Here is a 22,477-nt window from a genome sequence, read left to right on the forward strand (position 1 = left end):
CCAAGACAGAAGAAAGAAAGGAAGATGGGTGTTGGTAGGAAATGCCAATAAAGCTCTCTCTTAAGCCTAGGACTCTATCTGCTAGCTTCTGGCCTCACCTTTTTTTTTTTTCCTGGCCAACATTATGTACTAAAAAGACTGATACATTTTATTTATACTTTTTGTCAGTTGTTCCCATAACACACATAGACATATTCTAGGCTAGAACTTAGCCTGTGCAGCCAGCCGCCCTGCTTCTTATCCACTTCAGATTTTTAACTCGTATAATAATGTAAATTTATTTTTATAATGAAACTGCTTTGCAAAGAAATACACTATTACGGCTTCTTCGACTAAAATGTCTCCTCCCACCCCCAGCCTCACCCCTGTAAGTGTGTCTAACTGTCCACTTATTGTCTCGTGGACTGTACTTTCTTTTTAAAGCTCTATTTGTGTTCTACAAGACAGCCTCTTTCTCCAAGATTAACGTTTCTTATGATTGTTCCTGACAATGGATCTGCTTCCAGGAGGCCCTGCTTAGGATAACCAAAAAAGGGCATGGAGCCGGCTGGTTTTGGCAGCCTGCTCACGGTTTCAAGCTTTTTAGGACTTGGTTTTTCTGATGAGTGATATCCTGAGCATGCCTAGGGAATGACAGGCATCTGCACGGGCAGACAGCATCACCTTGGCTAGGGTGTCGTCATTGGCTGCCTATTAGAAAAACTACAGGACAATGCATACCACCGCCTGCTGACTGTAAACATAGGGGGTATGTGTTCACTTAGCATGGACTTCTGGGAGGGGCCAAGGAAGGGCGGTCTGCAGTTTTATTGAATAGAGCAGTGTGCATTAGGCTGCCTGCCTGCCTGCCTGCCTGCTTGCTCTCTTGCTGGGTTGCTTAAAGGAATCCCTGCTTTCAGACAGCAGGACATCCCTCCTTGGGAAGAAGTTGCTGCCCTAGAGGTAAGAGACAAAGTCTTTCTTTCTCCGCCTTCAGGGAAGCTGGGGCTGCTCTACAGGTTTCAGGCAACATTCCTGGCTAAGGCTGCTGGATATGCAAAATCTTTCAAGGCAGGCAACAGACCACGTAAATTCTCAAAGCCAGCGCCTGGACTTCCTGACCTGTTCCCAGAAGGTCAATGTGATGAAACTTCAAGTTTTGTTTATAGAGATGGCACAAACGGTGTCATCTCCTGGTGACAGGATCAGGGAGCACCAGCGCGTTTGCCCAGGATGCGCTTTTGTTCCAAGGGGGATGTGGTCTGTACCCGGAATCCTCAGGCCAGCAGCTGTGAGAGGATTCTGTCCCTTTAGCAGTTTCTTTCCCATCTTTGGTCAGCAGACATTTAAAGAGGATTCAGGTTTTAATTAAAAAAATAACATCAACGGCTTTTTACGTTGTTAAGACAAAGAATGTTTGTTTTGTTTTGTTGTGGGTTTGGGTTTTTGTTTTAAGCTAATTTTAAGCTAAGTAATGGGTTCCTCTTACTCTGCTACCAGGATTTTAGAAGTGGGATTTCAGAGATGTAAAGAAATAAGGTCAGAGTTCTACCACTAGCACCAACTCAGCGAGTGCCGCTCATCTGTTATTTGCTGAAATAGAAGATGCCTGCCCTGTTTGTTTTCTATAAACCGGAGCAGCAAGAGAATGTGTGCATGAGTGGGCGTGTGTGTAGAAATCATGGGTAACTGCCTACCAAAATATTTCTTGAGAAATCTTCATTTCTGTTGGAAAGTATGCCCCCCGAGGGTCTGAAAAGATAGGAGCTGGAGGAACGTTCCAGAAAGGAAGGAAAGGAGCTCTTATTTCCAAACAGACGTATTTGGGCATCTCAGTCAGTAGCGCAAGTTGGTAGTAGTCGGTAATTCCTTTTAGAAAGAGCCGATTGTAAAGGGTGGGGGAATTTCAGTGCCATGGCAATCCATGGTCAGAAACAGAGAGCAAAGAGCTTGGTATTCCCAGATCCCTGCTGGCAACGAGGCTCTGCGCGTGGGGCTGTAAATGGAAGCAGCACAGTCCCTTAGTGTTAGGCAAAACCAGACACGAGAACTAGAACTTACTGAAGACAAGGTGCCCTGCAGAAGAAGAGTAAGTCTGAGCAGTTAAATAATAATACTCATAGTAAGCTCTAGCGTTCCCAGGTGGCTGCTTCCATTTATGTTTGCCATAGACTGCGATGCCTTGAGGTTGGGACTTGCTAAGGAATCCTTGTGTTTAGAAGGGTGGGGATTTCTTGAGAAGTGACACGTGAGAACAGACTGCCCTGTGAGTTTCTTTCCCTGGAATGTCTCTGAGGAAGTGTGTAAGTGTGAGGGGAAGGCTGCAGGCAATCGTTTGCTCTGCTCGACTACTGTCCCTCCTCCAAAGACATCAAGTTCCAAACTTTGTACGGGGGGGTGGTGGTGGTGGTGGGGTTAATGTCAATGAAAACATGGAAAGCAATTTCTTTCTCAAGTATTCTCTAAACCACGAAGGGAATGCAGTTTGGAAGGAAATCTATAATCTTGGATTTGAGGATAAATTCCACTTTGAAGCCAACATCCTGGAGTGGCTGAAAGTTCATTTTCTCTATGACCAGTTTCTCCCATCCCCCTCACATGCTCCCCACCCCCAATCACTACAAAATAACATTTTCTGGAATAATACCGAGTGTGTTCTCCTAACACAGAGTGAGGGGCTTCAGTTCATGGTGACTGTCAGGCAGTTCTTGATGCTACTTTCTCCCGGTGAAGAACAATCTGGGAGAGCTTTCCCCTAATAGGGAGGTAAGTTGAGCTCTGTGAAGCCACAGCCTGGGAACTTTGATTCCATTAAAACCATCTAATGAAAAACATAGGAGAAGCTCTGGGTGAAAAAAGAATTGCAGAAAAGAATAGATCTTAGAACACGTGAAGAATGTATGTACTTAACCAGTTTACAGGCTAAGTGTGGGGTTGTTAGCATTTTTGAAAGGCAACAGAATGTGCAGTTTAAAGCATCCAAATTGAAGATTGCATTAGGCATGTGATTTATTTTTACACCTCAGAGAGAGAGAGAGAGAGAGAGAGAGAGAGAGAGAGAGAGAGAGAGAGAAGATGAAGAGACAGGTTGTGATTTCATAGTCAAGGGCTTAAAGGAGACACCTGAATGGATTTCCTGACAATTGGGACTATTCCCATTCTCCTTGGCTCCTCACTAGTCCCAAGCCTTGTCTGTTCTCTGCATGTAGAATAGGTTGGTTTAGAGGCGTGCCATAGAGTGGTTCCAGAGTCTAGCTTGGGTGTAAGCCTTTTCTTGAAAACTCACACAGTCCTGTCCACTTGTCATTCATGGTAGTTGATTACTGGTTAGTCACTCTTCAGTGAGATGAGAAGTGACTTAGAGATGAACGTGAGAAGGGTTTTGCCAGCTCCCCATCTGCCTGGTGTCTGTCACATGGCTTGGAAATGTGGTGGGGTGAGGCCATGGTTGGGGATGGGGGGGAGGGGGGAGGCTCGAAATGCTGACAATTCGGAATGCAAATGACATGGTAGGCCTGGGAAGGAGGTTAGGGAGATGCTGCCAAAAGGATCTTCAAACTTTAAGGAGGCGTTTTCTGGGTAAATCTCTCAGAGCCCCAAAATAGCACCATTAGCTTCTTAACAGAAAGTCCTGCTGGGACGTGGTAGCACACTGCCTGTAATCCCAGCACTTGGGAGGCAGAGGCAGACAGATTTCTGAGTTTGAGGCCAGCCTGGTCTACAAAGTGAGTTCCAGGACAGCCAGGGATACACAAAGAAACCCTGTCTTGAAAAAAAAAAAAAAAAAAAAAAAAAAAAAGAAAAGAAAGAAAAGAAAAGAAAAGAGAAAAAGAAAAAGAAAAAAAGAAAAAGAAAAAGAAAAAGAAAAAGAAAAAGAAAAAGAAAAAGAAAAAAGAAAGCCCTTCATCTGTCAAGCCCATCTAGATGCTTGGAGGCTGGGGGAGCCGCTCAGTTTAAAGAGATACTCTTAGTTGAGGCTTAACTCATGAGCTCCAAAGTGAGAGCTTGATTCTAGTTTTGTCTCCTTTGCTTAAATAACCCTGACCTTTAAGGATGCTATCAACTCTTTGGCCTCTCCTAGCATGGCAATCAGCACGCCTCGCTTCCATCTCACAGTGGTTAAGATGTCTAAACGAGATGACAGGTTTAGGTTTTGTCTCTTCTCCCAGTAGGCCCATAGAGCCTAAACTGCTTTCAGTTTGAATCTTATGACTGTTATGCTAACTCTGGGTGGTGGTCACCATCATTTCTTGTCTTCCCTGAAGATCTCTCCTCTTTCCTCCTATTTAAGACATCTTACACAGTACTTTCTAGGACCTTGATCCTAGAACCTTAAGAAACTGGTCTACCCCCAAGGCCATCTGAAATTCGGCTTTGTAGATCAGAGACTAGGGAGGAGACAGATAGCAGAAGGCAGAACAGGGTAGGCTATCTGTGGAGCAGAGCAGTATCCAGGAACCAGGGAATGTAAGAAGCCAGGTGGACAGACCAGTGACAAAGTGCTGACAACAGACAGGCCTTAGCAAATGAGGTGGCTTCTTTGCCTCTAGCCAAAAGGATGGAATTAATCCCAGCCTGTCATGCCTGGGCCTTGTAGGCAGGATGAGGTAACCAGCTGCACCTGGTTGGGGTTTCTGCCCTTATTGAGACCAGATTTCTCCAGGAGCTGTGCCTCTCTCCTCTGCTGGCCTCATTGTTTAGTATTCTCAATTTTAACGAAAGCCCAGTGCCACCCTTATGCCTTACATGTTCAGCTCCTCCATCTCCTAAGCAGACGTGGAGCTTTCTTAAATTCCCTGAGTTGGAAGTCACCAGGAGCTCAGCTGTAGGATGAGAACCAGACAGCATCGAGTGTCAAGCAGAAGAGGGCACAGCCAGTTGTCTTCAAACGGGGAGAGAGAGAGAGAGAGAGAGAGAGAGAGAGAGAGAGAGAGAGAGAGAGAGAGAGAGACAGAGACAGAGAGACAGAGAGAGAGAGACAGAGAGAGACAGAGAGAGACAGAGAGACAGAGAGAGACAGAGAGATAACTTCAGATAGCGTTTTGTGCTAGCTCATCTAGTCTGCTTAGAAACTCACAAACCTCCTGCCTCAGCTTCCCAAATGAGTACTGGGGTTACAGATATGGACCTCTATACCCAGCTCAGGAGTGCCTCTTGTTTTTCAGACCTGGTGTAAGAAAATGGCTCTGAGCGTAGGGATATGTAGGAAGAGTGTGTTCCCATTCCAAGGAAAAGGCGACAGGAGACCCGTATCCAGGGAAGAAGTCGTTTTCAATAGGAAGTTTACTGGGGTTAGAAAAATTCAGAAATGGCTGTTTGCAAGTACCCAAGAGAAGATAGAGGATTAATGAAAGGGTCGCTAAGCAGCAGTGAAGAACAGTTGGACTTTGCAAATTGGGTGTTCTTCCTAAGTGCTCATCTTCATGCATGTTTGTATGTGTTTTTTTTTCACACGTATGCCACAATGACCGTTGCTTGTTACTGTTTACATCTTGTCTCCTGGGGCTTCTGGCAGGGCTCTGTGAGTATGCGGATGAAAGCACTTGACCACCAGGAAATCATTTTACTTGGACAGGAACATATTAAGCAAGAGTACATAATTGGCTCCCTTTAAGCCCACACAGGACATCTCTCTCTTGTCTCCCAAGACAATTTGCTGGGGAACTAGTTAGGCTCCACCAATGGGCCAATGACAGGGCACCTACGGGCAGGACCAAGGTGAAGGGACAATAGGGACAAGAGCCAGTTGTCAAAGGTGGAATCCTGAGGGCCAGTCTCAGCCAGAAAGGATAATTCAAAGTAAGCATTGTCATGACTTCCAGCCAACTGAGTGTAAGAGAAAGAAGGAGAACTAGTGAAAGAAAAGAGCTGAACAAACTTTCCCAAACTGGAATCTCCCTCAACAAGGCAGTGTGGTGAAGCACGGGAGAATTGACTCAGAATCGGGACCAGTGGTTTAAGGAAAAAGGCAGGGCTATAACATATAGGAGCAATAATAAAGGGGTCCAAGATCCAGAAACCAAACAGGGCTCAGTTCCACAGAAGATGGGGTTAAAATCCAGGTGGGTCAAGGACGCCAGCAGGGAATTGTGGCTCTCAGCTTTGTGTTCCAATTCACGTAAACTCAGCTACTCTAGGCAGCTGTTCTACCACCTGGAAAATTCCTTGCGTGCTTTAGGTCAAAGCAGGGGAAAAGACATTTGATTGGCTCAGGTCCCTTAGCAGAGCAGATGGTCGAAGACTCTGGCGAACTCAATGTATTACTCAATGAGTCTGGCGGCTGCCCTGCCCCTATCTGGGGATCATCCTTGAATTAAGAAAAGCTAGGGAGGGTTACTTTCAGTTGAAGAGAAAGTTAGGTGCAGAGACAAACATCCGGAATGACCAACAGCTCTCAATGGCTCTCACTTGAATTTTTCATGCGAACGAGTTTGTGGATAGGCAAAAAAACATCCAAAGGTGGACTCATATTAATGACCATCTTCGTATGGCATGGTGAGCCAACCTCAAGAAAGGTCAACTTGAAGTTGACACCACTAGTAACTGAAAAACTCTAGAGAAAAATATCATGAGGTGTGTTGTTGGCAAAAAGTTTTGTGTCTTTGTATAAACCAGTGCTTTGCTGTGGCTCCTTCCCTGAAGGAGGGCAATCTCTCCAAGTCGGTAAATTAACAACTGGACAATTTTAATAAAGAAAAATGAGGTGTCTAGGGACATGCCTCAGTTGGTATAAGTGCTTGCTGTACAGCAGGAGATTAAATTCCCAGCATAACCAGGAACCTGCAATCCAAGCAGTGTGGAAGGCAGGAGCTGGGGGAATCTCTAGGGTTACAGGTTCAGTGAGACACCTGCCTCAAAGAACTAAAGCAACGACAGAGAACACTTGACATGCTCCTTTGTCCTTGGCAGGGGCATGCATGTGCACGTGCCACCGCCACAAACCTGCACACATACTACACAAACATACAACGCAAAAGCTCATTTATCTCAGGGTTAATCACAGGTCTTTAGTGAACCAAATACGTTATGCTAACATATTCGTAGCCAATGGAATTTGTGATCTAAGTGATACTTACCTCTCTGCCTCTCGTTCACCAAACCTTCTCGTGATCAAGAAGGGGAACAGATGCACTATACAGTCTCTCAGTTCCAACCACGTTGCTCTATTCTGGCTCCCTCTTCAAATAAACATCGACAAATATACACTCAGGAATGAGTATCAGTGGCCAGGTCAGAAGAGTCAAACAAACAAGGACTAGATAGGTGGGGATGGACAAGGAAATGGAGCTGCATTCAAGAATGCATTCTAGTGTTTGGAGCATCTCTATACAGGGATGGGAGGAAGCACCTGTCTAAAGAGAGTAAAAGTTCGTGGAATTTTTAAGATGCCAGTACTTTGGGAAATTACTTAGCTGAGGGAGTGCATACCTACTCTACCCATCATTACGATAATTTCCTACGCTGTGGCCAAGTCCACACAGGTAGAAAATACTACCGTTGACAAAGATCCCAGAAAGAGCCTTGGCTGCCGAAGAGGTATGCTTGGCACATCAATCTTTAGGTTCCCAACCTTCGGACCCCACCTCTGAGAGGCCACAAGTTGTTGCAAAGAGATAAACATATCTATCTATATACACAGGAAGTGATTTTGGTAAACTGAGTAAGAAGGTATCTCTCCCCAGGACATTGTTGTGCTACCATTTTTCTAATTATAGAGCTATGTTATGAGGAGGAGGAGCTAAATTATTAAGGAGTAATTGAATTTATAGTCACTTCTACTTGTATTTATTTATTTATTATTTATTTATTTCATTTTCCCAATCCCTGGACCTGTGGCATGTACTATTTACTATTGTGCATAGGAAAGAACATCAAGAAATTTGGGCATCTTAAGGACAAAAAAACATAAAGGATCTGGGCTTGTGGATGTAGTGCAGTGGTGTGTCACTTGCCTAGAATGCATAAGGCCTAAGTTTGATCCCTAGCCCAGAAAGATAAATAAATATCAGCAATCTACTTTTCATCTTCTAGATAAAAGAAAAAAGTCTAGGCATCCCCAGCAACTAAAATTATGTGTACTGTTAGGTGCCTTTAAGTAAGGTTTACCTGTTGTGTTAGTCACAAGATGCAGAGAGCAGGCAACAGCAGTCTACTGTTTGCTGTGGTCTATTGGCCTCACACACAGCAGAATCCCAGTAAATATTTTTTGAGTGGAAGAACAATGCATGAGTTGACCAAGGTCGTGTCCTTTGTTAGTGGCAGAGATGATTCTGGATCACACAGCTTTGAAGTGCCAGGCAGTTCCCAATAAGAGAAGATGCTCCACTTCAGAGATTCACAGGTTCAGCCTGCCTGCATCCGTGGTTCTTAAGCAGCCTCGCAACCAGACTCAATTTCAGAGCCTTTTGACCCAGCCCTGGGGTTTCCAATTCAGTAGGTCTTGCTGGAGTGGGGTCCAGGCATCTGCAGTTTGTAAAAGCTTCTTCCAGGCTCTCATGAAACATCCTGCCTCAGAAATAATTCTGGTCACTGGTGTTTACAGTAATTTATGGCACATGATGGAGTTCATTATTCCTCAGAAACCTATTTTTGTTTAGATGATCCCCACCCCCACCCCACCCCTAAAAGTTACAGCTGTGGATCCCAAATACTCCATTTTGCCAAGCCTCTTTGGAAATGAGCTGAAGTATTTATCTGAAACTCCTCCATCTTCCTCTATCCTTTTTTTTTTTTTTTTTTTTTTTGGCTAAGCACAAAACTATCACTCCCATAAGGTCGAACTTGCTGATGAGATTTCCAGTGTTTGCTTTTGTAAAGTTTGCACTGGAAATGTGGGAAGAATAAAATTTCTCATGGTGTTTCCACGTCTCATTCCAGCCACTGTTACTAAGTGGAATTTAGGCCTTGGGGGAGGGGCGACTCTGAGAATTTTTCTCTTTATAAGTATTTATGTCTTTGAGCGACTTTAAAGATCAGTTACTTCAGCTAGTTCCCTTAGCAGAAAAAAAAGTTTATTCTCTCTCTCTCTCTCTCCCCCCCCTTCCTCCCTCCCTCTCTTTCTCTCTCTCTTTCTGTGTGTGTGTGTCTGTCTGTCTGTCTGTTCTCATGTCTTTCTTCCTTTCCTTTTTGTGGTAAGGATAACAAATCCCGAATGAGTTGCATCCTGTACTCCACATCCCCAATTCCCCCAAAGTTGGAACTTGCACAGCCCCTGGTTTAGATGCTCTCTTAGGAGGCCCCTTTAGGAGCAGTTGGGCAACAAGGGACAAGTTTGTTTTTGCAGGGCAGAAAGTTCACCTTAAGGCTCTTCTGGCATTCAGTGGCTTGGAGTAGAAAGACTGTACCATATTCTGAGCACGGTATACACATACAACATTCACTGAAGATTTTACAGCATAATTTCTCATGTGATTGGCCTGGTCCAATAAGATTGCCAGGATTGGGCTGGTGAGGTGGTACAGTGGGCAAAGACACTTCCCTCAAGCCTGAAAGCCTGAGTTCAATTCCCAGTATACACATGGTAGGTCAAACCAACTCAGCAAGTAGTCCGCTGAACGCCACACATGCGCCATGACGCGTGCCCCTTCCCCACACAAATAAAACGTTTTTTTTTAAAAAATGTAATTGAAAAAAAAAAAACGGAAAAAGAGATAGCTAGGATCAGTTTCTGTTTTTGCACGAAAGATGTTTGCTTTACAAGAGCAGGTACTTCCGGTGTGCGCATGGGGTGGGGTGGGGTGGGGTGGGGTGGGGTGGGGTGGGGTGGGCGGGCAGGGGCGGGGCAGAGCTTTCGGAAGAGAAGCTAAAAAGGATTAGCTCCTCCCGTTGTACCCAGCATGCCCTCTCTCTGTCACTATCCTCTCTTTCCAAGTTCAGAGTAGCTCCCCAAATTGGAAAGTTAAACTTTCAAGAATTTTGAGAACTAGTTGTAAAATATGACCAGTATTTTTAAACTGACCATATAAGCTCATTATTCTGTATATAATATTAAAATATTATATTAAAAAAATCCACCCCTTCCTAATTAGCTCACTATATTCTGCTATTATTTGACCTCTGATGGTCAGTTTTATCTGCTGAGTCTATCCAATGAAAGCGCATGTGATGTTAGAAGTACTAATTACAAACTACATTGAACATGGTTGATACTATATACAATACTACACGTTATTGGTAATCTATTGTGCTTGCCCACGGAGGCTCTCTGCAGGCATGTGACTCTCTTTCTAACCCCTACTCTTTGCCACACACTTCCTCATATTGCTTCTCCTTGACCTCCATGTAGATGGGAGGAACAGGGTTGATTTCTTTAATGTTTGGGCTTTCCAGGAAGGAAGACAAAGACCAGTAGATACAAGTTTTAGGACATCCTGATTCAGGTTGGCAAGCGTGCATTCTAACTGGGGCTGTCTCTGAAGCATGGATCTCCCTGCTTTGCAGAAGACAGCCTCCACGATCGTCTTCACCTGACCCATTTCCTTTACCCTTATAAATGGGCCTGGAGCTGCCTTTTATAGTTGAAGAATTCATTATGTAATATGGTTAAAGGGTTTTTATTGTTCCTAAGGCTATGTGGTTTTTATTTTTTTTTATAGATAGATAGAATTTTTTTCAATAATTTAGACCTGGAATGGGAAATGGAAAGAAAACGAAGAAGGGGAGGGAGGAGGAAGATGAGGAGGTGGGGGTTAAGAGAGAGAGAGAGAGAGAGAGAGAGAGAGAGAGAGAGAGCACTGGGATGATTGACTTGAAGCCTTAGGGCTCTAGGACGAAGTTTCAATCTGTCCATTACCCTACTGGCTCACTGTATGTCACAACTTTTTCAGCAAAGGCCATCTGAGAACAGCAAAGTAAATTAAATAGCTGGCCCCAAGTGACATAAATGGCAAATGGCATAGCAGGAATCAGTGCCACTCCCTGATTCCAACCCTATGGCTGTCTGTTCTGTCTTCCTGGGAAAGTGAAGGAAGCCAGAGCACAAGGTTTCCATAAGCAATCATTAGAACTTGTCATTGAGCCATACTGCAGTTCAGCTAGACAGACAAGCACACTGTCACTCCCTGCCATATAAGGAAGCAGAACTAAACACCATGCCTTACACTACTGACTCAAGTCAGTTGCTCTGCTCAGAGGCAGGCGGACCTGGAGCAACTAGGAAGAAACCAAAAGTGGGCTGTCCTTGGAAGCCCAAAGATGTCAGCAAATGGGTTCTCTGCCCGACCAAAGGGAAACACCCTGGAATTAGGTTCTGAAGGTTTCTGTGACTTGGACAAACATTGTAGCTGTTTCGGTGATTGTAGCTGTTTCAGGTGTTCCTTTGTGTCAAATTTAGATGTTCAAAAGACTGAGTTCGAGGTCAGCCTGGTCTACAAAGTGAGTTCCAGGACATCCAGGGCTATACAGAGAAACCCTGCCTTGCCCCCCCACCCCCCAATGAGAACTGGATGGACTGTTGAGAGCTCTGCCTCTGCCCAGCTGAAGTTAGGGTCCCCTTGCCTTGGTAGCCACTCCCACTCCCCACAATTCAGCACGTTTGTGCCAGCACTCTTCAACTTTATAATCAATCACAATCAGAACTTAAGAATGCAAGTCTAGTAGCCAATTTCATTGGAGAAACTGAGGCACAATTATCTGTTCAAGATCAGCTGGTCTAATCTTGCTGCGAAGAAGGCTCACGATTCCAGATAACTCTAAGATAACACATAGTCTCCTCAGAGAAAGTTGGGGGACGGATTAAACAGTCCCTTCAACTCCTCCTAACATGCATCTTTGGTCAGATTATACCTGGGTATTCATCTCTGAGACCTACCGTAACAGAGCACTACAAACAGAAGCCAATTTTGTCGCAGTTCTAGGTTAGAAGGCCAAGGCCAGGCCATCCCCGGGGTTGGTTCCTTCTACTGCAGTGAGGAAGGCTGTGCTCTACCTGTTCCCTCACAACTAGATAGTCCTGTCCGTGTTCCTGTGGCATGTTCTCTGTACGCGCCTGCATCTCTGTCCCCGTCTCCTTTCTTAGAAAGTTTACTGTATTGGAGCCCATGCTTTGGACTGCCCTTTAACTTGATAGTCTCTGTAAAGACCCAAACGTTTGAGGTGAAGGGCTTCGAGCCCCAACGAATGAATTAAACCCAGACTATGCCCCAACTCAAAATCGGGGTAGAAACCTATGCGGCACGGGTTCCGAAAGCCCAGTTGCAGAAGACCCTACTGCTGACGGGATTCTGCCGTCCCTCTAGGTCTGGGGCAGCTTTGCTAGAAGTCGCTTGGCCTTTTGAACTTGCCCTTGAGATTTACTTTTCAGCCTTTCACAATATGAAATTCTGATCTGGTGAAAAGTCAAAAAAGGTCTCCGAAATGACGCACTGAGGCACAGCTTCGCTCGCTGTGGCCTATCTGTGGACGGCTGGGAAACCACAGTGCAGACAGTCTGGTATGCGGCCATCAGGGGTGGGGGAGGGGCTGGTGGGAAGGCTGAGCCAAGGCGGGGATGGGGGGGGGGAAGGAAGAGAGAGAGAGAGAGAGAGAGAGAGAGAGAGAGAGAGAGAGAGATGCTACCCTGGAGCAGCCTGGAGACAGCCACCACAGGGGCTGTGGGGGAGTCTGCAAGAACTCTTTTCAGTCAAATTTACAAAGGCTGATCTCGGCCAGTAACCGTGTCAATACAGGGGAAAATATTAGGAGCCTACACATATTTGTGTTATGAATCACTTTGAGTCTTCGTTTCCCCTGTCTCTTCACTGTTTAAGCTTAAAGGATAAATGCTTGCGCGCTCTGCTTTCGCTGGCCCTCTTCGCTTTATCTACATTTGCTCTGCCACAGTTCATAGTTTGTGTGTCCTGTCTCCTTTTCCGGTTTGTTTCCTGCTGCGTCGTGCCTCTCTTCCCCTTCCTTCTCCATGTGTGTCCCAGTTGCGATCCTTTCCATTAGTCCTCTGGCTCAGGCCAGAACTATCGAGGAGGTGACTGTGCCAATTGTCGTCCAAACTGGGGGACAGGAAGAGCTATTAATAGCTTCCCTAGAATAGCAGTCACAGGCTGGGAGTGCCCAGGCGCACTGGGAGGGAGGGTCATCCTCTTTAGAGTTTAGGTTCTCTCCTCCCTAAGCCCCTCTCCTCTTCTGACTGCTCACTGTTTCTGTGTCTTTCTTTAAAAGTACTTCTATTCTGAGACTTTCACGTTTCCATTCTAACTCATCTCTCTCTCTGCACCCCTTACTGGCTCCCACACCCCACTGTGTGGAACAACCTTTTGCTTTTGTTTGTTTAATGTAATTTTTTTCTAGGGTTTTTTTTTCCCTTTTGAGTCAAAGTTACACTATATATACCACTTGAGAGTGGAGCACCGATGTGACAAGTTGCTTATGGTCTCCTATGAGCTGCAACTCGTCTGTACACCTTCTGGGGTTAGAGCGGTCCCTGCACTGCAAAAGTGCCTAGAGCTGTCATGTACAGTTATTATGTATGTGTATCTTGGCTCTCACAGGACATACTTTCTGTATGTGTACATATGTGCACACTAGAGTTGAAAATGATAATGATATATGGCCTAAAAATAGAAAAATATATAGTCAAAGCTAACTGTATTGCTTTCACTATGTCCTAGTGGTCTACATTGATTATCCTTTTAAAACTGTGTGTGCAATGACTGCTGTGGGTTTAACATGGGTAGAAATAAACTTTTAAGGCAAAAAATATAGAATAAACTTAATAGTCTTAAGTCTCTAAGTGTGTGTGTGTGTGTGTGTGTGTGTGTGTGTAGGCCAGAGGTCAACAGCTGTTACCTTCTTCAGTTTGCTCTCCACAATTTTTTTTAAAGACAGGGTGTCTTACTGAACATGGAGTGCCCTGATTCAACTATGTTGGGAGTTGTAGTGGTCTACCTGTCTCTGCCCTCCCAGTGCTGATCGTACAGGTGTGGGGTGCTATGCTTGACTCTTTACACAGGAAACAGGCACCCACATTCAATTCCTCATGCTTACACAGGAAGCAGTCTACTAACTACACCATCTGCCTAGCTCTTCAAATGGGATTCCACTTGTGACCAGTCCTGGGCAATTTCTAGATTGTTCTGAAAAATCATTTCAATTGTCAAGATCTATGTTAGACTTGCAGTTGCCCAAGGACATTCTAAGCTCCCCTGTAGCTAGGAGGGGAGAAACAAGAACATGAGTCCTTGGAAAAAATCAGTTACTGAAAAATCAGTCAGTAGCTGTCTGAAGTACTCAATGGCCCACAACTATGTCAGCTGCACGGAGCCATTCTCATTTGTTAGGTACTTACTTGGAGATTTTGACCAAAAAACTTCCTCCTCCTCCTCCTCTTCTTTTATCAAGCATCCTTAAAATTAATGAATGAAGGAGGCAGTAAGATAAGGTAATTTAGGAAGGAAATGGGTTCTGTTGAAATTGTTCCTTTCCTCCTAGACCTCTTCCCACTCTTCCCCCTGGTGTCCTCTCCTCCTGGTTTCTATTTCTTCTCCCATTGAGATTATGGTTGCAAATGTCCTGTGGCCATCGGGCCACCTTCTGCTCTAGTCATGTTGTTTACAAATATCCTTGTATGGAGATCGATGATACAAAGCTCTTCCCCATAGTCTCCAGGGATGGTATGCAGCTGTAGAGCTGGTGGGATAGAAATGTCTGTCCCTCGGCCTGCGATCTGACCACATAGGATCAGCTAGCCTGGAGCTGCCTGCCCATCTGTGTTAGTACAAATAGGAAGTGAGGAGGGTAGGAGTTTGGCGGTTGTTTTATTATTTTTTTTTCCATTTCATTAAACGTCCATGTCTCTCCATATTTTGGCTTTTACCCTTGCTGTTAAAAATACAGCAGTTGTTCTTTCCACTGGGAGTAGCTACACCCTGATAATTCCTTTTCAAGGTGTCCCTGGCCAAGGTCAAGCTTTTGGTGCCTGGGCTCACATTTTGCAGTGGGCTCAGGTTCCAGGTAATGGCCTATTGGGTAAGGACCTTCCTCCTCACCACAGCTGTATGACCCTCCTGTCTTCTCTGTACCCGACTCCGTGAATGTTCTTTAGCCTAACCCTTCCCTGTAATGCCCGCATAGGGAGCAAAGAGCTTTCACAGCAAAAGACTCCATGCAGCATGGTGTCTTCAAGCCCAGACATGGTTTTCTATCCTTTTCCCTTTGTAATCTGAAGACCCCGGGTGGCTTGGGCGGTGGGAGTAAGTCGAATAGAATTCAGTTTGGACTGAAATTCCACATCTGAGGTTTCCAGCAGCTATCCCACATGTGACAGCTTCAGCAGACTCCTTTGTCTGGGGGGCCGGGGGGGGGGGGGCTCCTACTCCAGGATCAGGCTTCTCTTCTTTCTACCTGTTTAAAAAAATGTGAAAAAGACGCAACGCATGCTTAGTACAGAGAACTAGAAAACACAGAGGGTTACACTGTCACTGCTGATACTAAGATCATTTCCTCTATATACCTACGTTTTGGTTTTTTTAGTTGGCACGTGACTTGCATGTGTTTACAGCCTACCATATGCTGATTCAAAGCACATAATTCAATGCATACACAACATTAAGGTTCTGGTTTTACTCTTGTCTTTAACAATCAGTGGTGACAGGTGTGGGCCAGAGAGGCCGCTCGGTGGACAAGGCACTTGCCATGTGTGGGTGAAGAGCAGAGTTTGCATCCCCAGTACCCACATAAATGCAAGGCGGCTGTGCCATGTGCCTTCTGCCAGGAATTCCAGTGCTCAGGATGGGGAGACTGGGATCATCCAGGGCAAGCCAGGCTAGCAAGAATGAGCAAGCTTCAGGTTCAGTGAAGGGAGGTCAAGAGAGACCTTAGATGTCAACTTCAGGCTTCTATGTGCAGTTGTACCTCTGCGCATGGGCACCCGAACAACCGTGTGCTTACACACAAGGGAAAGGGCACATGGACACTGCAAACACACACCATATTAGCAATCACCTTTGGAAGAAACTCTGCTGCAAAGGGACAGTTAAGGCAGGTTAGCATCTGATTCACGATGTTTCCCTAACACAAACATCAGTGTGTATCTTCCTCTTAAAGCTTTGTATGTGTCCAATGTACACAGTGAACAACAATAAAATCTTCAGAGTCTTGCTGCACTCAGTCTTTCATCTGCATTTGAAGTTCTGACACATGAGGCCACATATGCGAATTATTCTCACACTTGGCAGTTGCTGTGATTTTAATATCTTATGGCGGATTTCATTCGGGTTTTTTAAATACTCTAAAAATATAGAATACAAGCATGTTGGAAAACAGTGAATGTGTTTGGGGTTAAGTTCACATAAGCAATCATATGGGTAGGTCTTTTTATTATTCTTTAAATAAAATTTTATTTTGAAATATGTTTAGGTTTTCAGTTGCAAGAATATTACAGAGTTCTCATACCCTGCACCGAACTCCATCCATTGTTAACTTTAGTATGCTATATTTATAACAAATAATGAAATGATACTATTACAGTATTACTAATGAAACACCATACTCTATATGGATCTTAGTTTTTATTCAGTTTACTTTGTTTTTCAAGGCCCTTGGATCAATGTGTGTGTGGTGTTTTTTTGTTTTGTTTTGTTTTGTTTTGTTTTTTGTTTTAAGTGGAAAAATTTAAACATTTTCATTGTGGAGCTATTGTTAGAACCCTAACACACAAGTGAAAGCCACACAAGACAACCCCTTTCTTGAACAAATGTTTGCTGCCCAAGCCATTTTCTTGAGGGATTTCCACCTGAAATGCCCTAGGTCTCCTCTGGTCTTTGGTTACCTTGAGACCACCAGCAGATTCCTCTGCCTGCTCCATCCTGTTGCAAGACACCAGTACTCTTTTCCACAACTGAGACTAACCATCCCAGGACCACACACACGCACACCCCTGCATCACCCTCTTCCCGCACAGTTGGAGACCAAAACATCAGCGTGAAAGGTGGACTTGGCTGAGCTGTTTAAGTTTCACTCTTCACGTTTGTATGACATCAGAATGTTACTTGTGAAAGGTTGGACACTAAGAGAAGAAATGAGGTAGAAGAGCTAGCTGGTGGTGAAGAAGGAAGAGGGAGTGGGGGTACTCGGGGTGGGGCATCCATGTTTTGTCACATCTTGAAATCAAGGCTTCATTAAGAAAAAAAAAGGAACCTACTGTTAACAAATATGCCATAGAAGTGTTTGCTTTCTTGAAAGTATTTCAAAGTTAGCCATCCATATGTTGATCTTTCAAATTGTTTTTGGACTGTGAATTAACAACAGAAACTATCCATTGAATCCTGTTTATACCTTTGAGCGAGTTGGTGGCATTGGTGGGTGACTAGACTGCTTGTGACGTTTGGCCCTTATAGCAGAGGGCTTAAACTAGGTGTGGTCTCTCTTAACTCTGAAGTTGTTTGGTTCAGGGTTTCTAGCCTCCAACATAATCTCATTGCTGTGCTTTACTTCAAGGCGCTCCTTTAATCTTTGTTTCCACTGACAGATCACTTGTGGAAGGAGAAGAAAAAACTAAGTGTGGTTCAGATGTTGGATACAAATGAGCTACCTTCAAGGGATCAGTTACTTCATTTGCAATACTTGAATCGATACTGTGTAGAGATGGAACCCAATGTGTGTAGGCGCCTGAATAAAGATGAACCTATGCTAAGATGAGGAAATGTGTCTTTGTATCCATACCTTAACTGTTGGGGAGATCTACTCATCAATAAGTCAAACAATATTCTTAACTAAGAAACCTTTCCTAAATCTAATAGTAACAGTATCGGGATGCTGAAATAACTAGTTTGGCCTTAGTAAAAAGGTGAGAGACACCTTTCCTAAGAGGGGGATTGAGCCAACTCTCAAACAGGAGGCCATCAGAGTCAGGGAAGGGAAATAAGAGCTCAGGTCTGGGGTGGGAATGGTTACTGGGTCTGGCACATCTGTTTTGGTCTTTTCTGTTCCACATGTAGCTATATAGTTTACATAAAAATATCTCCCCAGAGAATCAGAAAGAACAGATTTATGGAACCAGATGTGAGTTAGCATTTCTACAGGTGTGGTTCTGCCGCTGAAAGAACATGTTGTACCAGGGATGGAGTTTCTTCTTATGTAATCAATATAAATTACCACCCGACTTTACAGAGCTTGGTAAAGCAAACATGTGCCATTCGGGCTGGCCTTCTGCTATATAAAGAGACCTTGATTCACCTGGAGTCTAATGTGAAAAAGTGTACCATTCAATATGTATGAACGAAACTTAGTAAAGAAGATCACAGCTATGATCAAGCAAAGCTCTTCCAGCTTGAGTACGGGGGGGTGGGGGGGAGTTGTATTAGACAGACACTGCATTTAATGTGTGTCTTTCTTCATTAAGAAAAACAAGAGATCCCTTATAAATATGTGTGAAGTCTCTTGATATTTGATAGGAAAGGACTGAGGGCAATAATAATAATATCAAACCCAAGCAACAACAAAAACCAGAACATAAGAACAGAGGTACACTAATGATGAGAAAAGTTCTTTAGATGGACAGAATTGGGAGGAGGAGGAGGAGGAGGAGGAGGAGGAGTCCTTAGGTAAGTGACAAAGCCTTTCTACAATTACACACAAAAAGAGAATTTTAAAATTCTGGACAAAATAAACAGGTTGCTAGAAAGTAGATATTATATCAGTAAATGAGTTAACACAAATGTGTTGAGTTTTTTTAAGTTTGCTGTTTTTACAATAAACAAAAATGAATATTTTCACTTGATGATGTATAATTTGCTTAAACCCTTTCAACTCCAGTTTATCTTGTATTCAAATCTATTCCTGTTAACTTTAAACCTTTTCTTCATTAAATGGTATAGAGGTATTTTTCTAATACTTCAAATTGTTCGCTTTGCTTTTTGTTTTTCAAGTCAAGGTTTCTCTGTGTAGCCCTGGCTGTCCTGGAACTCACTCTGTAGACCAGGCTGGCCTCAAACTCAGAGCTCCATCTGCTTCTGCATAAGTGTGGTCCACCACAGAGGCAAACTTTCAAACTATTTAGATACAAAGTAATTTAGTCTTACTTCTATTTTTTTAGTTCTTCTTTTCTTGGATATTCTCTGATTCCTTGGTTTTTTTTTTCCTTTCCTTATTTTTATTTACTTCCTTTAATTGACTAAGGTGTGAACATTCCATTCCTATTTTTCTTCAAATGCCCATTTATTTATTAAGAGAAATAGTCTTACTAAATAACTCCTGGCTGGGCTGGACTAGGCTGGAACTTGCTGTGCATCCCAGCCCAGCTTCAAACATGAGGTTCTCCTGCCTCATCCTCCTAAGTGTTAGAATGACAGGTATGTAGCACCATAGCTGGCGTTGTTTCTTTTTTAAAATTTAACAAGAAAATATGACAAAGCACAGATTTTACCAGCTTTTAAATCTGTCCTATTCATCTGTAAGCTGTCATTGTTTAGTAATCTCTATGCTTTGTTTTTAAATCCAAGAGGTTAGTTACCGGCATATCTATCCATCCATCTATCCATCCATTAATCCTTCCACCTACCTAAAAGAGTCACTACTTACAATGAGCCACCAATATATCTTAGTTGATATATACCGTTTATCTTTACTTCTAGCAAACCATTCATCTTTTTCTGGGCACAGGCTCCACCCCGACCTCAGGGCTGGGTATCAAACCCAGGGCTGTTTGCTTGCTGGGCAAAGGCTCTTCTACTGAGCTAAATCCCCAACCCCTGCATACATGTTCTTATTTATTCTTTTGAAATTCTTTAAAACACAATGTGGGGCAGTAAATTATTTGAGCTTCAGAAAAATGGATATTTTGGTTTCTTTTTTTTTTTAGAGTGTATACTTGAATATTAGTTTATATGGATATAAAATATTTGCTTGGAACTGAAGACATTTTGTTTTCTTTTAACAAGTATTATTTAAAGGAAGTTGCCTGCCATGATAGTTACTCTCTTCTCTAACAGTAAAGTTTTGTTTTCTTTTTTATAGTTTTTTTGGTGGGGTTTTGTTGTTTCCATTGACGCTATCAAGTATTACTTGGGGGGGAAGTATCATTTAGGGGTACTAAGAAATGTGATATTGGCTAATTTTATCATTGTGTGAATATCTTAGAACATAATTAAACAAACTAATATGGCCATGATGTCACTGAATGATATAATCTTGAGTAGAACCATTGTATGCATATTGATTAAATGGCATTATATGCATCCACACACTTGGATAGTAAAGTTTCTATATGAAATAATATTAGAATTTAAATATACTATATTTACATTGCATTAGAAAATCTCAATTGCCTTCCTTGCAAAAGTTGAAAAAGACACACTCACTTTGGAGAACAATTTGATAATGCTTCACAAAGGCAAACTTATACCTAGCCTCAGGCTCAGAAATTCCACTGCCAGGGTCTTAATCAAGATAAATGGAAACTCACACACACACACACACACACACACACATGATTAAGGTTATTAGAATTCCCTATTTTCTTACTATTTGCCCTATTTATTTCTATATCACTGTTCAGGTTGCTCATAAATTAAATATATCTATTTTTAAAAAATCCTATAAATAAAATTAAACTATGCATGACTTTGGCATAGTCTACCTCACACAGTGATTCATCCACATTGTTACACACACATTGAGTTTTCTTATTTAGCTGATGAAAAAAAACAATGTGCATAATCTATTTCCCATTGTCCTGTTAAGGATCACTTAAGTTTCAGACTGATATAATGTAAATAAAAATACTGGGATATTTAAATATTTTTACTTGTGTGAGGTGTGTGTGTATGTATGTGTGTATGTATGCAAACATACACTTTTATTTACCTTGAGTAAAAACTTAGAAATGAAATTTTTGTGTAAGATTATATAGATACCTAACCTTGTAAGAAATTGCCAAAATAAGTTCCTGTTATTTTCAACTCTTACAAGCAATACGTAAGCATCCACTGGGTCTGGGTTTTTTATGTTTTGAGTATTTAGTCTTTTATATTTAAACCATTCTAGTGGTTTTCTCTTGTGGTTTTATTTTGCACATGTCTAATGACAAATTATCAATTTTAAAGTTTTATTATTTATTATTGCTATTATGTGTGTGTTTGCAAGATCTGTGGGCATGGGTGAGCACGCCATGGTGTACATGTGGAGGTGGGCTCTGATTCACTTTTGGAAGAAGATGCTAATCAAGTTATTTGCAGAATTTTAAAATGGAACTTTGTTGTTGTGTTTTGCTGTTTGTTTAGACAGGGTTCTACCCTGTAGCCCAGGCTGATCTCAGACCTACTATGGAGCCCATAGCTGGCCTTGAACTTACAGTGATCCTTCTATCTCAGCTTTTCAGTGTTGGCATGCCATCATTCCTGGCTTAATTTTAATCGGAGTTATTTTGAGGGAGTTCATTATACCCTTGGCTAAAAGTCAAAGTTATATGTTATGCATATTTTCTTCAAGACAGTAACTCACCTTTCCATGGTTTCAGTAGTTTTTTGATAAGCCAAAGCTTTATATTTTCATGAAACTCAATTCGTCATTTAAATGTCATGACCAGTGTCTTTTCCTTTCTCTCTGGGAAACATCTGTACACACCCAGAAGGCAAAAAGTCTCCTGTTTTCTAAGAAGTCTCATTATTTGGGTGTTTATATTTAGCTCTGTATCCTGGAGAAGATGAATATTTATACATAGCACCAAGTAGCCACTGAACCAAATTTTCCCATTAGCTTACCCAACTGTCCCAGGTCAATTGACTGTGAGACCAGCTTTCTCGAGTAACTGTGTAGGTTCTTCTGTTGAAAATGTACTGCCTCCTGTAGAGGTATGCTCTGACTTCTGAGGTTCCTCTGTCTGTTGTCTGTTCCTAGGCTGAAATCATAAGGTCTTGATGGGCTGTAGCCTTGGGAGTGAGGCATTACATGCTGACTTTGTGTGCATTGTTATTAGTTTTGAGATAGGGATTTAGCTCTTTCATATGACTTCTCCATCCAACACACCACCTTCCTCATCCTTCAGACATCATCCTAACACGTGACCCACTGCTCCTACATGACCGCATGTGATTACTTTCAGTTATTTTTATTACTACTTCCCTCTTACCTCCCCCACAATTTCATAATCACTCCACTTCTCTTAACTTAGATTAGTTTTTGTTATTACTAATTCCCCAAGAGTTCCTGTTGGGATATTATTATTATTGTTGTTAGTATTATTAATTATGATTATTAGAGATAAACACATCAAGAAATTTGTCAGCAATTATCTTTCCAAAGGTATCTTTTCTGAGAACTTCTTAAAAGTTTCTAGGTTTGTTACACAGCTTGCCATTCTAAGCCTTCACTTCTCAATCATCCTAGGAATTTCCTTTCTAGGAGTGAAAGGAATTTCCTTTGTATGTGGGTGGAAATATGAACCCTCCATTTCCTGGTCCCCACTCTCCCTCTTTCTTTATACACCATTTTGACGGAGATCACCCAGAAGATTCCCGGACATGTGTTCAGTGAAGAGAATATTTTTAAGGACCTAATTGTCCAGTAGAAT

General features: G+C 42.7%; 1 protein-coding gene across 7 annotated transcripts in view; it reads left to right on the forward strand.

Moving 5' to 3' along the window:
- Positions 1-771: 771 nt before the first annotated feature.
- The window catches only part of Cald1 (caldesmon 1), a 176,975-nt gene continuing 155,269 nt past the window's right edge, over positions 772-22,477 (forward strand). For 2 of the 7 annotated variants that reach the window (XM_017321316.2, XM_017321317.2), the window contains exon 1: positions 772-942. The gene's annotated coding sequence lies outside the window, so the exon portion shown is untranslated. The remainder of the gene's footprint in view (positions 943-22,477) is intronic. The other 5 variants (XM_017321320.2, XM_030255092.1, XM_006505348.4 and 2 more) reach the window with 4 other exon arrangements.

The sequence above is a fragment of the Mus musculus genome, chromosome 6 (assembly GCF_000001635.26).
Source record: "Mus musculus strain C57BL/6J chromosome 6, GRCm38.p6 C57BL/6J".
In the NCBI taxonomy this organism is placed as follows: domain Eukaryota; kingdom Metazoa; phylum Chordata; class Mammalia; order Rodentia; family Muridae; genus Mus; species Mus musculus.